This window comes from Colias eurytheme, chromosome 19, assembly GCF_061535395.1.
Source record: "Colias eurytheme isolate Ceu_HAF_F1 chromosome 19, ilColEury1 Martin Lab GWU primary, whole genome shotgun sequence".
Taxonomy (NCBI): domain Eukaryota; kingdom Metazoa; phylum Arthropoda; class Insecta; order Lepidoptera; family Pieridae; genus Colias; species Colias eurytheme.
The window spans coordinates 4,236,798-4,252,100 of NC_142998.1; positions in this window are offsets into that span (position 1 = coordinate 4,236,798).

The window sequence follows — 15,303 nt, forward strand, 5'->3', positions numbered from 1 at the left end:
GGTAATTTAAAGCAGAAGAGCGGTGGAGCAGTACATTTTTTGGGATTTAATTCTAATTTTTGTTGCAGTAATACAAGACGGCCGCGGCGTTTAAAACAAACTTAGAAACATTAAATTGGGTATTTGGGCAAGGTTAATATACCTATTACCTAATAATTAAAATAATCTAAAAATAAAGAAATGATACCTTAAATTTTCGGATCCACATAAAATTATTTTCGTGACGAATCAAAAATCATATTCAACGCGCATCCATAATCTGTGCCTCCAGTGAATAAGGGAGTAAGACGAGTTATTCCCTTTGGTTTTTATTGCACCATTGGATTCAGCTCGTCAAAATACACAACATATCAAAAGGTCATATCTCTAGCTGCGTCCTAACCCATTTTTTCGAATGACCCAAACGGTATAAGTAGGGTGTGATTAACGGTATAAGTTACCTTATCCATCATTTTAGGCAATCGCAAAGGAACTATTCGTCTCGAGTCAAAAGTTCCCACGAACACAAAGACGTATGTGTAGTTATACTTTTTGAATAAAGACTTAATTCATTTTGTTCCATCAGTCCTAAACACTATTTTAGTATAAACGCATTTGTGTCATTTTTCTAACATGAGCATAAAGGAACAACTCTTTTAGTGTCATTGGTTCAAGTGACGACATGAGACAGTTTGGCATTAATGCCGTGTTGCTATTGGTCTATTAATTGAATACTGCACGGAAACAACACACTATACCTATTCCTTATTATTTTTAAATCGTTTTTTTCAATAAATATCCAACAACAAATCTTTATATTTTTTAAAAAAGGTATTTATCAGTTAACTTGGGATACTAATATATTTCTATGGAAATTAACTATTTTTTGCAATAGATATTAAAAATACAGTTAACACATTAAGTGCATTTAATGATATTAAACTCTTTGTTTATATAAATACAGAACGATAATTGAGTCATCTAAAAAAGCCAACAAAAATGTTAAACTTATATTTTCTAATTTCTTCTTATAAGAAGAAAATATAAGTTTCAATTATATATAATTGGGTAAGTTTGTAAAAAATAACTCGTTTTTAATCTTTTTTTTAAAAAATTATCTAACTACAATAATCAAGACAATAATATTATAGTCTATAATAGTCGCATAAAAAAAGTATTCATAACCAGTCTTGACAATAATTATGAATATTGTTTTCTCCGCATATAGCGTTTTAGCCACTGTGCTTTGGTAATTTGCCTTTTTTATAGGAAAAAAATCCGCAATATCGATACTTCTTTGGTCCTAAACATTTTATGGATACTCTGGTACCACATATTTTGAAAAAATTGGGCTATTGTCACGTAGAGTCTCTTCAAAGTGCGTGCCACAAGTCGTATTTGCATCCAAGGCACCTTCAAATCTGTGCTTAATTTTTTCATAAAATCTTTGCGGCTCATTGTATTTTATTTATTTATCTACATTATTTTGATATTATATGATATAGACATTGTTAAAATTCTATATCATGCCGTAAAAAATCGCCACTGACCACCTATAACTTTTCCTGTATTAACTGAACATACAGGAATATGGTTTTCGGGCTTCTCTTATCTCTTTATAGTGCTTGTATCCTCAATGTATACCACCATGACATTGTGGCGTTGCTACTCTTATTATATATATTTTACGAAACGGAACGCACTTGATCGAATTTTAAATTGATTCGACGATTAATTTTCACTAGGACAATAGTTAATACGCAAAACGCAATACGCAGTTGATACGTATTTAATACCAATACTCAATGATTGTCTCCTGCTAACCTGTACAGACTAGACTCATTGTGGTGACTGGTGAAACATTGTATAGCATTAACAACATAGTACTGTATTATTGAAAGATCGATTAAACGTTTATTTTACAATCTACGACTTTCATTATACATGGGTAACAAAACCCCATAACATATTCGGTTTTACTCCGGACAACATCTTCAGCCACCCAATCCCCTTGCTTGAAGTCCAAATCCAGCGGAGGAGCATAATCGTCATTTACTAAAATTGAAGGTTTTTCGTCCTAGTATAAAAGTTGTCTGGATCCCATTTTATACTCAATCTATAGTATAATACTATAGATATCATGTGAAACGTGACTTGGAAAAAAATTATTCAAATAAATCACAAAATAAAAATTTGAAACAACCTTAAAAGTTACGAAAAGCCCAATTATACGTCAAAATGACGCACAACATCCTCTTTACAACCAAATGGCGGAATTTACCTGGATGAGCCAACTATGTACTGCTGGGTCTCGACGGCTAATAAGTTGGTTCTGGATTTTGCAGCGATTCGATGGTAAATATAGAAGAGTTCATACGTCAAATTTACGTAGATTGGACTTCTAGGGTTAAATGCATAAATACCTAAATGTTGCTTTGTTTTTATTATCTAATAACGATAAAAAAAACCCGTTGATTGCATTCGTTTTTCAAGCTACGTGCATAGTTTTTCCACTAAAATGCCTCAATTGAATCATAAAGTACACAAATTTCAAGCATAATAAGTCACATCATTTCTATAAAACCAAAACTGGCAATAATATAAGTCGTGTTGTGCGATTATGAACATAGTGCATAAGGGCATAAGTCGTTATATTGCAAAGAGTAAAAAAAAAATTATGTGAATACATTGAGTTATTCCATGAAGTACTCGTTCATAAGGCCACAACTACAAAAAAACACGAAAAAAGTATATTTATGGGGTTGTTACAATCTGTGTTCATATGTAAAAATATAGTCTAACATCATATCTTACACATACAAGCTTAAAATTTTGAATTAATAAAGATTTAGTATTGATATATAGTTTTTTGTCTCTCCTGAAAAGTGCTGTTTTTGAGTTATTCCCTTATTCACTGGAGGCACAGCATTATCCATCCACGCACCACGCATCATTTTATCTACATTCTCTACTCAATAGAAAGAGATAACATTACATACAATAGCACTAAAGACAATGGCATACAATACATTTTGGCTTCTATAAAACACTCGAAATTCGGAACCGTGTACCAACCGTTCGCACCAGGTGCATTGCAGTATATTCATAGTATATTCTGCAGTACTTATGTATGTATGACACGTCCACGCTACTTACAGCGAGATAAATTTCATGAATATTTGATTTTTAATAAAGCTTTTGATAGTTGCGCGGTTATGTGGGTTTTATTTATTTTGAACTTGCATTAGTTGGGCGTGGAAATATGACGGTCTCATTGCAAGGCTGCTTATCATACTACTTTATTAAAGTGGTAAAGTTTTGATATGCTTACCTGCTACTTTATCTTGGATTTTTTTTGACATAAATGGTAGACTTGGATATATTGTGTATGTGTAAATGTGTGTCTACGTATAGCTTCCAAATATATGAACCGATTGGAGACCTTTAATAAGAGGTCTTTTAAGACTCGTTTGCTTGTTCGCTTTTAATCTTATGCTTATAGTTTCCCCGAGGTAATTATGTAAATGCGAAACTTGCGACGTTGCTCACAAAAAGCATCTTTAACAGCATTACAAGAAACTGAAAGCTAGATAGAGACATTGTAAGTAAAATGCAAGTTTACAAAGAACATAATTTGTCAACTAAGCGGAAACGGAACTTGCTCCACGAACATTGCATTCTCACGTAATACTGGACAAAAACTAGCTGAAAACACAGAAAACTGGTGGTTTTGTTTTTCTAACTACCCATTCTTGCTGTTTCTTAGATCTTTAAAGTTCTGACCTCTATTTAGAGTTGCAATTATTATTAGTGCAAGTATTTTTAGACGCGTTGTCAATATAGCGAAGCTAATGGTATGTTGTTTGTAGATAAAAATACCAACAAGAAAAAACTTCATTTAGGAATAAATATTACTGCGATATACGTGTCATATTATTTTGCAATAATAGATTATGTATATGTACGTAGTATAGTAAAATACAGTATGCTAATACTACTGTTTATAGTACATGTAAAAGCAGAAGGTATATCACACATTCCATATAACATATAACATATAGTGGAAGTCAAAAGATAATAACTTTCCAAGACATTATTTGACCAACTCGTAAACCCAACGTGTTACTAAAGCACGACGCCAAATCGATGCTGAGCGTTTACTTTCAGTTTTTATCGGTCTGAATAATTTATAAGTCGATCAGCGTCTTTGATATTTCACGATAAGGCACTGTCTAATATTTTTTTATGTTTTCTAAAAGTGACAAAAAATGACAAAAAAGTGAAGAATCTTTTGATTTCTTTAAAAGATAGTCTATCCTTCAGCAGTTATTATATATAGAGTATCATTTCATTTTTTTCGTAAATACTAATTTCACATGAGAAAATACACCGACTGTTTCTACACTCACTATTAACACAAGCCCTCCAGTTATTACAAAGAACCCTTTTAATAAAAAATACAACGCAAGGTTACCAAAATACACTAACAAAAATGTCAACAACTGCCCGAAATCCTGGCTTATGTTCAACTTCTAAATATTGGGTAGAAATTTGTAAAAGCGTTAAAATCTATCTTCTTTAAAATAGCGGTGCTAAGTAACCATTAGAAGAACCTTTTGAAAGCATTATCTAACAACTCGTGTTTGTAAGTCTGTAAACATTTACTTTACGTCGTAGAAAAATATCTTCGTCCTCAAATAGAAGAACATATTTTCTAGATTTATTATCACCATTTAATAGAGGAATGTGGCCAGCGTTTAACCGTTGTTAAAGAAATGTATAAAATGTAGGTCTAGATTCTTAAATCATATTTTTATTAGTTTTACTTTTGGAATTTAATAGTGTGATTTCTAAAAGGAAAAATTAGTTAAATAATATAGGTTCCTTTTTTTGCTTCATTTGCATGAAAATGTGTATGATTCCTTTCCGGCTACATTCCAAACATCTCGACCGATTCAACGACTCTTAGCATAAGGAACGCAGGAAGTAAGGCCATTTTTGTCGTAAAAACATGAGGTAAATGAAAAATGTAGCTGGAAAATAGTCCTAAAAACGCCTGACTTATATAAACTTATACTGAAGGATCACGTATAATTATTATATTGGCAGTATAAACATCTATAGGGTAAAGTTTCTTAAATATAAGACTGCATCCCCAACCCCTGAAGCGCACGAACCAAAAGCCTTTAAAGTGAGCTAAGCTCCAGTTTCATATTATTATCGAAGAACTTGGCACACTGTCTAAATGAAGTTAACTAACCGCTGACGGTCGGTGTTTATTAAAAGCCAATATAAAATAAATTGGTTCCTATTTTACAAAATAACAATTCCTTTGAAGTTGCGAAATGTGCTACAAAAATACTAGTAAATTGTTTTACGGTGTTTTGAAATAATTGTTTCTTCCCGACCTTTTTAATTATTACCTACTATAAACAGATGGTTTATTTTATATATTGTAGCAGGTTAAACATTTTTTTCTTCTATTTAAATGAATTTTGCCTAATAATTTCAACTGTGTATCGTAACATTGCAAGTTTTAAATATATTAAATAATCGCATATACAATAATACAATTATACTGCTTAATGGAAGTTCAACAGCAAAGTTTATACTTACACGTATATACGCTTCTGAAAACCGATCAAAATCTCGACAACGATTTACCATACAAAATTTATATACAAAAGTTTGTAAAGTAGTCTCAAACGATAAATAGTTTGTGGACTATCGGAGGTATGTAAATTGGCCTGTCGAAGTTGAACCCGTGATAGCGTCCAACTTACAGGTACCTTGTTATCACTAACTTACTAAGCTTACCTAAATGTTCATTTCCTAACGAGGATTACGAGAAGATTCAGTTGATGGTTTTAGATTTATAGTCTATTGAATTTCATTACATTGTCCGTGATGAAATTATGAGGTAAGTTCTGTGTTATGAGATTGTTAAACTATAAGAGTGATGCGAAATTGGACTTCTTTTTATAACATTAATATTTGTGACATTATAGTGCAAACCAAGAATTTACTGAGCTTAATTTTTTGTAAAGATTTTTTTATATTTACTTTTAATTTAAATGTAGCTAGAAGTGTAGCTGAGCTTTAACGAATGCGAAATATTATAAAGACATACAATTATTATGTCGCTTACTATTATCATTATTTTATATAAAAAGCAAATGCTTTTTGCAAAATCCTTGCTATAACATTTATTCTTGAACAACTTAAATAGCAAATTTTTAATTTATAAAAAATAAAGGTATCTTATACTATGGCGCTATAAATCGGAAGCAATGTAGGAAATTAGTTGTCACGTTTAAAAGTGTAATATTTTTAACGGTACTCTTTCCGACATCATAATCTCAAGGGAATCGTTACAGCTGCAGTATCTAGCGCCTTGTTACGTATATACGTAAAGTATAAAATATATTTGCGAGTTTATTAATTATTATTTATAGGTAATAAAAGATAATTTAATGAGAAAGAATTCTCAATTAAATTAATACAGTTAAAATGTCAACTTTGGAAGCCGTCTGCCCCAGCTACACAAGAACTTAAGTCAAGTCAAGTTAAAATATTAATTTATACGTTTATCAACTATAAGTACATTATTTTTTTTAACAGAGCAAGCAAAGGGGCAGGTGGGCCACCTGATGTTAAGTGGTCACCACCGCCCATAAACACTTGTAACACTAGAAGTGTTACAGGTGCTTTGCCGGCCTTTACATACATTATTAAACGTAGGGATAGTTCGATAAAATATAAAATGTTTTTGTAATTTACGATAATGTTTTATTTGTTTGTAGTAAAATCGTTTCTCGCGTAAATTCTCACGTCTATCAAAACATAGCCCCACGGTGGGACTATGTTTTGATAGACTCCCACCCACTTACTCCCTACGCTCAAACTCAACATAAGATGAAATTGTAATGATAATTCCTCAGATAAAATAGAATATTCATTTTATAAATCTATACAATATTATGTTAGCGTCATAATACTAAAATTCCTTTATCAGTGTTTCCAAATCATTGAAGCTTTTGAGAGGAGCTTTTATTTTTGACAACATTAACGTTCTCGACGTTAATCTATTTATTAAACGAAAAGAAGATACCTAAAGATAGTCGATATTTTTACTTAAATAATCTGACATATCATAATATGTATTAATAAACCATGTAGATCAAGAGCCCACGACGGCCAGACTTTCCTTTCTTTCGGAAAGTTGAAAGTTTCTCTGTATATGTCTCCTATACAGATAAGAACGACCAGCGACTATCAAGTTTGGGTTGTGGTTACTTTGGCAGGAAACAGGTAGTAAAGGTGTATAAAATAGTACCTAACTTGCATTATAGTTTAAAAGCTAAATTTTATATATGTTACTTGGGGACCTATAAAAAGATATTACCTTAAGAGCCAGACAGTTTTCATGGTTCTTACATCTAGCCAGACACATTTAAAAAATAACTAACATATCATCAAATTCACATAACTACCTAAAAGCGTAACAAATATGAAATAACCCACTAAAACATTAGTTAACTATAATTATTAAAAAAATAAAAGTACAATATATAAGTAATAAAGTTATTACTTATCTTTTACGGGGGCTTATGTTGATGGAATTTCACGTATCTCGATGACACAATAAAAAAGTCATCGGGATATTCTATTTAGAGGGATTCGTATTAACATCAGGGAAGGGATGTAATTAGTGTAAACCAAAACTAATATACGCTTCCATTTCATTACCTATAATTGTATGTAACTCAAATTAATATTTCATAATTAATAAACGTAATGACCCATCATTAGAGGAACAAATCGCTTGTAACTACTAATTAATAATATACGCGATGTACCAAATTATAATACTTAACGTTTATTGGAGTGTATAATAAATACCAAATCACAAGTTCTTGTAATTAGGCACTTGTAACAATTGATTGAGTATAAATCAAAATAGACGGTAAATTGAATTCTACCTAATTAGTAGTACAAAATATATTTATGTTAGTTTATTGCGACTCGATCGGGACAGCAATATATCTCCACCACACCTATGTTATCCTAGTACATCGTGGACTGCAAGTATTAAGTTTGTTTTATTTTATGAGACTAATAAGTAAGTGCAAGAAGAAATATTCCGTACTCATTCGCACAATCATTCAAATGATTCATTGATCGACGCGGGACGGTGATGTACCTCCAGCACACTTATGCCATCCTAGTACACCGAGGACTGCAAGTATTAAGCTACTACTAATAAGTAAAGTGCATGAAGAAAGTATCGCTGATATCGCGTACTCGTTCGCACTATCATTCATTGATTCATTGATCGTCGCGTCGGATATTCAACGATATCTCTATTTCACCTTTGCATCGTGGACTGTAAAACACAGCTATTTCACAAAGTCACTCAAGAAGGTCTCTTTCAAACTTATGGTACCCTAGTACACTGGAAGACATCTTGGCAAGTCAAACTACGCATTTATGCTACGTAAAAGACCATTTTTTGTCCTTGTCACTCACTAGAATCACGAAACAGAGTGAACGTTCCTTATAATATTGTTCATTGATCACAATTATTAATCTTCATTCTTCAATTAACTAATTCAAACCTACACTGCAATTACTATTTTGTGCGTATTTGCCAATCTTTACGCAAGGAGAGGAATATTATATGAACAAAATAAAGCACCTTTAATTAATTAATTGCATCTTTAAATTTATTTTATTTTATACTGTGCTCACTTTGCTATATTGACTTTAGTAGTGAAGATGATGCGCACTCCGGAGAAATCAAATTCATTTCCGGATTTAACAGTTCAAGATGAGTCAAAAAAGCCCATACATATTGGTACTCGTAATAAAAGAAGAAGATCACCAACTGAGAGTTACCTTACCTCGGATCTTATTCAAAACATGACTTCTGACATAAAAAATGAAATGAAATGTCAAATAAAAGAACTAATTGAAACACAAAATTCACAAATAAATAAAATTTTGGAGACTGTGAAAGACATCCAACAAACTAGTAACAGTGTACAAACTACATTGGCTTTCCTCCTAGAAGAAAACTCCGAGCTGAAAGCTAAAATTGAGAAATTAGAAAATGAAAGAAAAAAAGATAAAGAGCAGATTACATTATTGGAAAACAAAATAGAAGAAAATCAACGAATTGAACGAAAAGCCAACATAGAAATACGAAATGTTCCCTTAACAGGAAAAGAAAAGAAAACCGATCTATTACAAATGATTCACACCTTATCTGATTGTCTTAAATTAAAAATGGATAAAACTGAAATAAAGGACATAATTCGAACTAAGAAACAAAAACAGGAAAGAAGTACCCTAATCGTAGAATTCACGAATACATTTATAAAAGATAACATACTGAGAACGGCAAAAAGTTATAACTATAAAAACAAATCGAATAAATTAAGTGCCAAACAATTGGGCATTTCAACTAATCAAGACATCCCAATCTTTATTTCCGAAAATCTTACACCCCACTGCTCTAGATTATACTTTCTGGCTAGAGACTTCAAACAATCGAATGATTTTAAATATTGCTGGACTAACTATGGAAAGGTGTACTTGAGACGTGATGACGACTCGCCTATTATTGCAATTCACAAAGAAACTCAACTACAGGATCTACTAAAGAAATGACTATACCTATGTCTTATGTTTGTTAATATCATACATATTATAATATTAGAATATAGTAAGCTAGTTAAAGTAAAACACATTATATTTTATCAATTATATTTTTATGTAGTTTATTATTATTACACTACTAATATTTTCTATTTATTTTTATATCATATTATATTTTATATTTACTTTATTTATATCCTACCATGTTACACAACTTACAAACAAGTATTTTTATTACTATCTACATACTGCAAACGTACCTATAAAAAATGTTTTATTGAGTATTGTCTTACCTTGAACTTACCACATATTATATTAATTCAAATATTACTATTATACAACTATTATTATATTAATTCGAATATTAATTTAATTCAAATATTACTATTATGCAACTGCTACTACACAATCTATATTAGTATACTTATGTATTTGTTAATAAACTACACCCTCCATCTCTTTTATTCAGATAATGGATGATCGTAATACAGTTTTAGATGAATTAGACGATTTATATAATACCACCGCTGTTAATTGCTCCATATCAGAGTTATATAAGCATATGTCACCGGATAAACCTAACTGTTCCATCGTTCACCAAAATATTAGAAGTATTCATAGCAGTAACAATTTGGACGACCTAGATATTAATCTTAGTATGTTACACCATTCTATCGATATAATAGTCTTAACAGAATGCAGAATTAATCAAAACAAACCGCTACCTATTAAACCATCGTACACCACTCATAGCTCCATTAACAAAATAAATCAAAATGATGGCGTCGTAATATTTATCAAAACATCGATCACACATTCATTAAAGGAAATTACAATTCACGGTGCTTCATGTTTAGAAATCACTACTCCTAATCTGAACATTATTGCTATCTATCGTTCTCCATCTGAAAGAAATCCGACTTCATTCATAAATTCACTTGATACATATCTGAATTCACTACACCCCTCCAAAAACATTATTTTAACTGGCGATATAAATATTAACATAATCGAAGGACATAGCGATAAATTTTCAGAAACTTATATGGACATGTTGGCCTCGCACAACTTATTACCTGGACATAAATATGATACAAGGATAAATAGCTGTCTGGACCATGTTTTCACTAACTTTTCTTCTGCTAATGTTAAGATAATAGTTGCAGTATTAGACACAACGATAACAGACCATAAAATGATTTTAATAAGTATATTTCATAAAATAATAATAAAAAAAAGGAATTTCACTAAAACAGTTACTAACTTTTCAGAAGCGGTTTCTGACCTAAAAAAAACTGATCTTACATATTTAAATAATATAAACGATCCTAACATTTTATGTAGTAGCTTAGTTGATTTGATAACAAAATGTCTAAATAAATTTACAAAAACCTACAAAATTTCATCCAACAAACGATTTCTAAAGCCCTGGATTACTCCAGGTGTTTTAAAATGTATTAATAACAGAAATAAACTACAAAAAACAGCTCGGCTTGACCAGAATAATAATATTTTGCAAATTACATATCGACGATATCGCAATTTTTGCAATAACTTAATTAAAAAATTAAAAAAACAATATGAAAGAACGTTACTCAATAAATCTAAAGATGATAACAAGACCTTGTGGAAATGCATAAAAAATCTAACTAATATAAATAAACAAAAATCAATTAATACTGAACTATTAAATATAAAAGCCACTCCATTACAATCTGCAAATTACATTAATAAACATTTTAACAACATAGGAATAGACTTGGCTCAAAAAATAAAAAATGAACCAATTTTAGAAAAAGAATACATTGCTTCACTTCCCTCCCAAATAAATTCGATAGGTATTATTGTACCGAATATAAATGAGATAGAAACTATCATAAATAATCTTAAGTCTGATTCTGCGGCCGGTTGGGATAACATTCCTACACATTTCCTTAAACTAGCTAAAAGCTACCTTTTACCTAGCATTACTCATCTTGCTGTATTGTGCTTCCACCACGGAATCTTTCCGTTTGAACTGAAGCGCTCTATTATTGTTCCCATATTTAAAAGTGGAGACAGAGACGACATTAACAATTACAGGCCGATCTCGGTCCTGACAGCACTATAAAAAATAATGGAAAAATTAATAAATTCACGATTATCAAGTTTTATAAACAAATACAACCTTCTCTCTAATTCACAATTTGGCTTTCGAAGAGGAATCAGTACTGAAGACGCTATCTCCAGCCTTACAAATAATATTACAGAACAATTAGATGCAAAGCGCAAAGTTTTATGCATATTCTTGGATTTAAAAAAAGCTTTCGATACCGTCTCTGTCTCCACTCTTCTAGAAAAGTTAAATAAAATGGGCGTTAGGGGTACTTTTCACTCATTAGTAACGGATTACCTCTATAACAGAACTCAAAGGGTAAAGCTGAACAATGACATCATAAGTGATGATGAAAATTGTTCCAACTTCGGCGTACCCCAAGGAAGCGTCCTTGGACCCACATTATTTTTAGCATATATTAACGACTTAACAAATATTAAAATTAAAAACGGAAAAATTTTTTCATATGCCGACGATACCGCTATTTTCATCCACGGCTCTAACTGGATCGAAGTATTTAATCTAGCAAATTCTGCGTTATTTAAGATATCAAACTGGTTAAATATGAATCTGCTCACACTTAACACGTCAAAAACACATTACATTACATTTTCAATAAGAGACAATATGCAACCAGATCCTAATTTAACATTAACTCTTCACCACTGCACCGATTATAAGTCTTGCTCATCAAATTGCCCCCCTCTTAAACGAGTAAATACAATCAAATACTTAGGTATAATTTTGGACAAAAATTTAAGTTGGCAACCGCAAATAAATCTTGTCACTGTACGCGCCAGAAAACTAATTGGGGTCTTTATAAAATTACGTGATATTGCAGATAAGGAACTAATTATGTACATATATAGAACGTTAGTCGAATCTCTTTTACTTTACTGCATTACGATTTGGGGTGGCACTTTTAAATCAAAATTCATTAGTATAGAACGGGCACAAAGATCTATTATTAAAATTGCGCTGTTTAAGAAAAAGAGATATAGAACCGATACCTTATATAAAGAAGCAAATGTCCTTACGGTAAGAAAACTATATATACAGCAATGTATACTTAAAACTCATAAAAACATAAAAGTCGACCCAAACATTCTAAAAAAAAGAATACCATTCTCCGTTCTACCACAAATAAATAATAAAACACTATTTGCCTCCAGACAATTTTATTCGCAATCAATTAAATTATATAATAAAATGAATAGAACTTTAAATTTATACACAATGTCCTTTGCAGACTGTAAAAAAACAGTGCATAATTGGCTCAAAACTATAACTTATGATGATGCGGAAGATTTGCTATTGTAAAAAAAATAATAATAATAAAATTAACATGATTTTGTTTATATAAATTATTCTATTTTATTTATATATTATATATTGTATATATATTGTATATATAACTAGTATATTGTATATTTTAATATAAAATATTCTAATTTTATTTATTGTATTTATTTACTTACTAATTATATAATATATTTATATATTTATTATTTCTTAGTACCATATTAAATTAAATAATCTTTTGTGTTGTATTGTTAGCATGTACAGCTATTTTCCAGTAAGGAAGAGAGAACTTCCCTACTACAGGTCTATATGACTTAAAAGGGAAGTTCCAAATGATTGTGACCACACCGCCATGCTTATCAATAAATAAATTGTTTAAATTGTTTGTTTGTTTAAATTGTTTAAATTTACCGTTTTTTAAATAAATTTCAGATTCAAGCAATTGAGCTCGATTTAATTAAAAACATATTACAACAAAGAGCTTTCATGCGAATTTTCAATACAATTTGTTATAGATAAATATATTATAACAATAAATAAAACCAATCAAGCGAATTACCACCTTAAGAACAAAGACGTAAATCCTCTTTTGTAGATAAAACGTATAATGCTAGTCGGGTTTTGTTTCAACAATTATCTGTGATAGTACCTAACAATTGTCTAGTTAGTGTGAAGCTACAGTTAAATCTGAACGTAATTTGCACCGTTTGCCAGTAAAGATGCACTGCAGAGAGAATTTCTGTTAAATCTCAACTACACAAGACAATTTTAATTAAAACTTGCCTGTTTATTTAATCTGTAGTTAAATCTACGTCAATGTATGGACTTTTTAATCATAATGAAACATCAAGTACATTAAAATTCTTGGAAGCATATACAATAATTATAAAGCTTCATCTAATCTGTGAAATAGGTCCGTCCCTTTATTTTAAGTATCTAACGGTTAAAACAGAACAACTACATATTTTAATAGTGTCACCGTTGTTTAAAAAAAATATGAAATCATTGTATTTTTCCTTTATTTACTTTTTATTGTACATCTTACACAACGTACCTATTCGTCTATCTAACCCTAAAGGCCTTCAATTAAAATAGGTACAAAAAACATATACACAATCTATTCAAAAGCAAACAAACATTCATTACAAAAGAAACATTTAATATAACAAGCAGAATATATTGCAGTCACCTTGTAAGTGAAATAATGAGTTCCCAAGCATGGTTCTGACATCTGCTGGAATTGCTTTCAGTGAGAAACAATCTATCAAACATGCACTCGAATATTGAAACCGAAATTGAAAGAGTATTGGGATTACAATGGACTTTAAATGTTGAATTTTAATACTGAATTTGTGTTGTTTTATACATACAAACATGACTTTCAAAACTATAGTTCATTTATTACTTAACTCGCCATTATTACTGTATCAATTTATAAATAATTATTGGTTAAATAATAGTTTTAAACTTACAGAGTTTATTATATATAATATTACATATTTCACAATGCTTGGGACAGGATAAAGTAAATAAAAAAATGTTGTGTGGTTTTATGAAACCACGGTAAAAGTGAAACTATTCGAACGGTTCCGAACACTGCTTTGTGTAGCGCATGTCGCGTGTCGGTCGGCTGCCGACCTACTCGGCAGCCGCGATACACGCGACATGCGCTACACAGACCAAAAAGTTTGAGACGATGTAATAAAAGTTTCACTAAATCTCAATAAAGGATCGTTTAGTCATTACATAACATACTCATAGTTTAATTTCTTTGTAAGAATATAAATACTTAGATCAAAATAAATACCTTTAGGAAAATTCAAAATAATAGTAAGAGGAGGTTACTTGTACGACTAACTAGGTACTTATCTAGAGTTTATCATATATAATTAGCGTTTTTATGTTTGTAATTTTCAAGGAAACCATTCACTTTTTACACAGCCAACTTAAAAAATAAAATTTTACTCGAGCATGCTCGTTATTACCACAGCCATACGTTGAGTTTTATCGCTAATTCTATAGTAAAACATGAAATAAATGCTTTGCCGTTATTTTTATGAAATATTGCATTTTTATGTAATGTAAATTATAATTTTATTTTTTAAATAACTTAACTTGGCTATGTAACATGATGTTTTTTATAAAGTCCAGTAAAGTTCCAGGAACTAGTATGTAGGTATTGGGCTTCAAACAAATTGTCATGTACCTATATAGTTATTCATTGTTTTTCAACAAATTGTTATTTTCACTATATAGGTAATATTTTT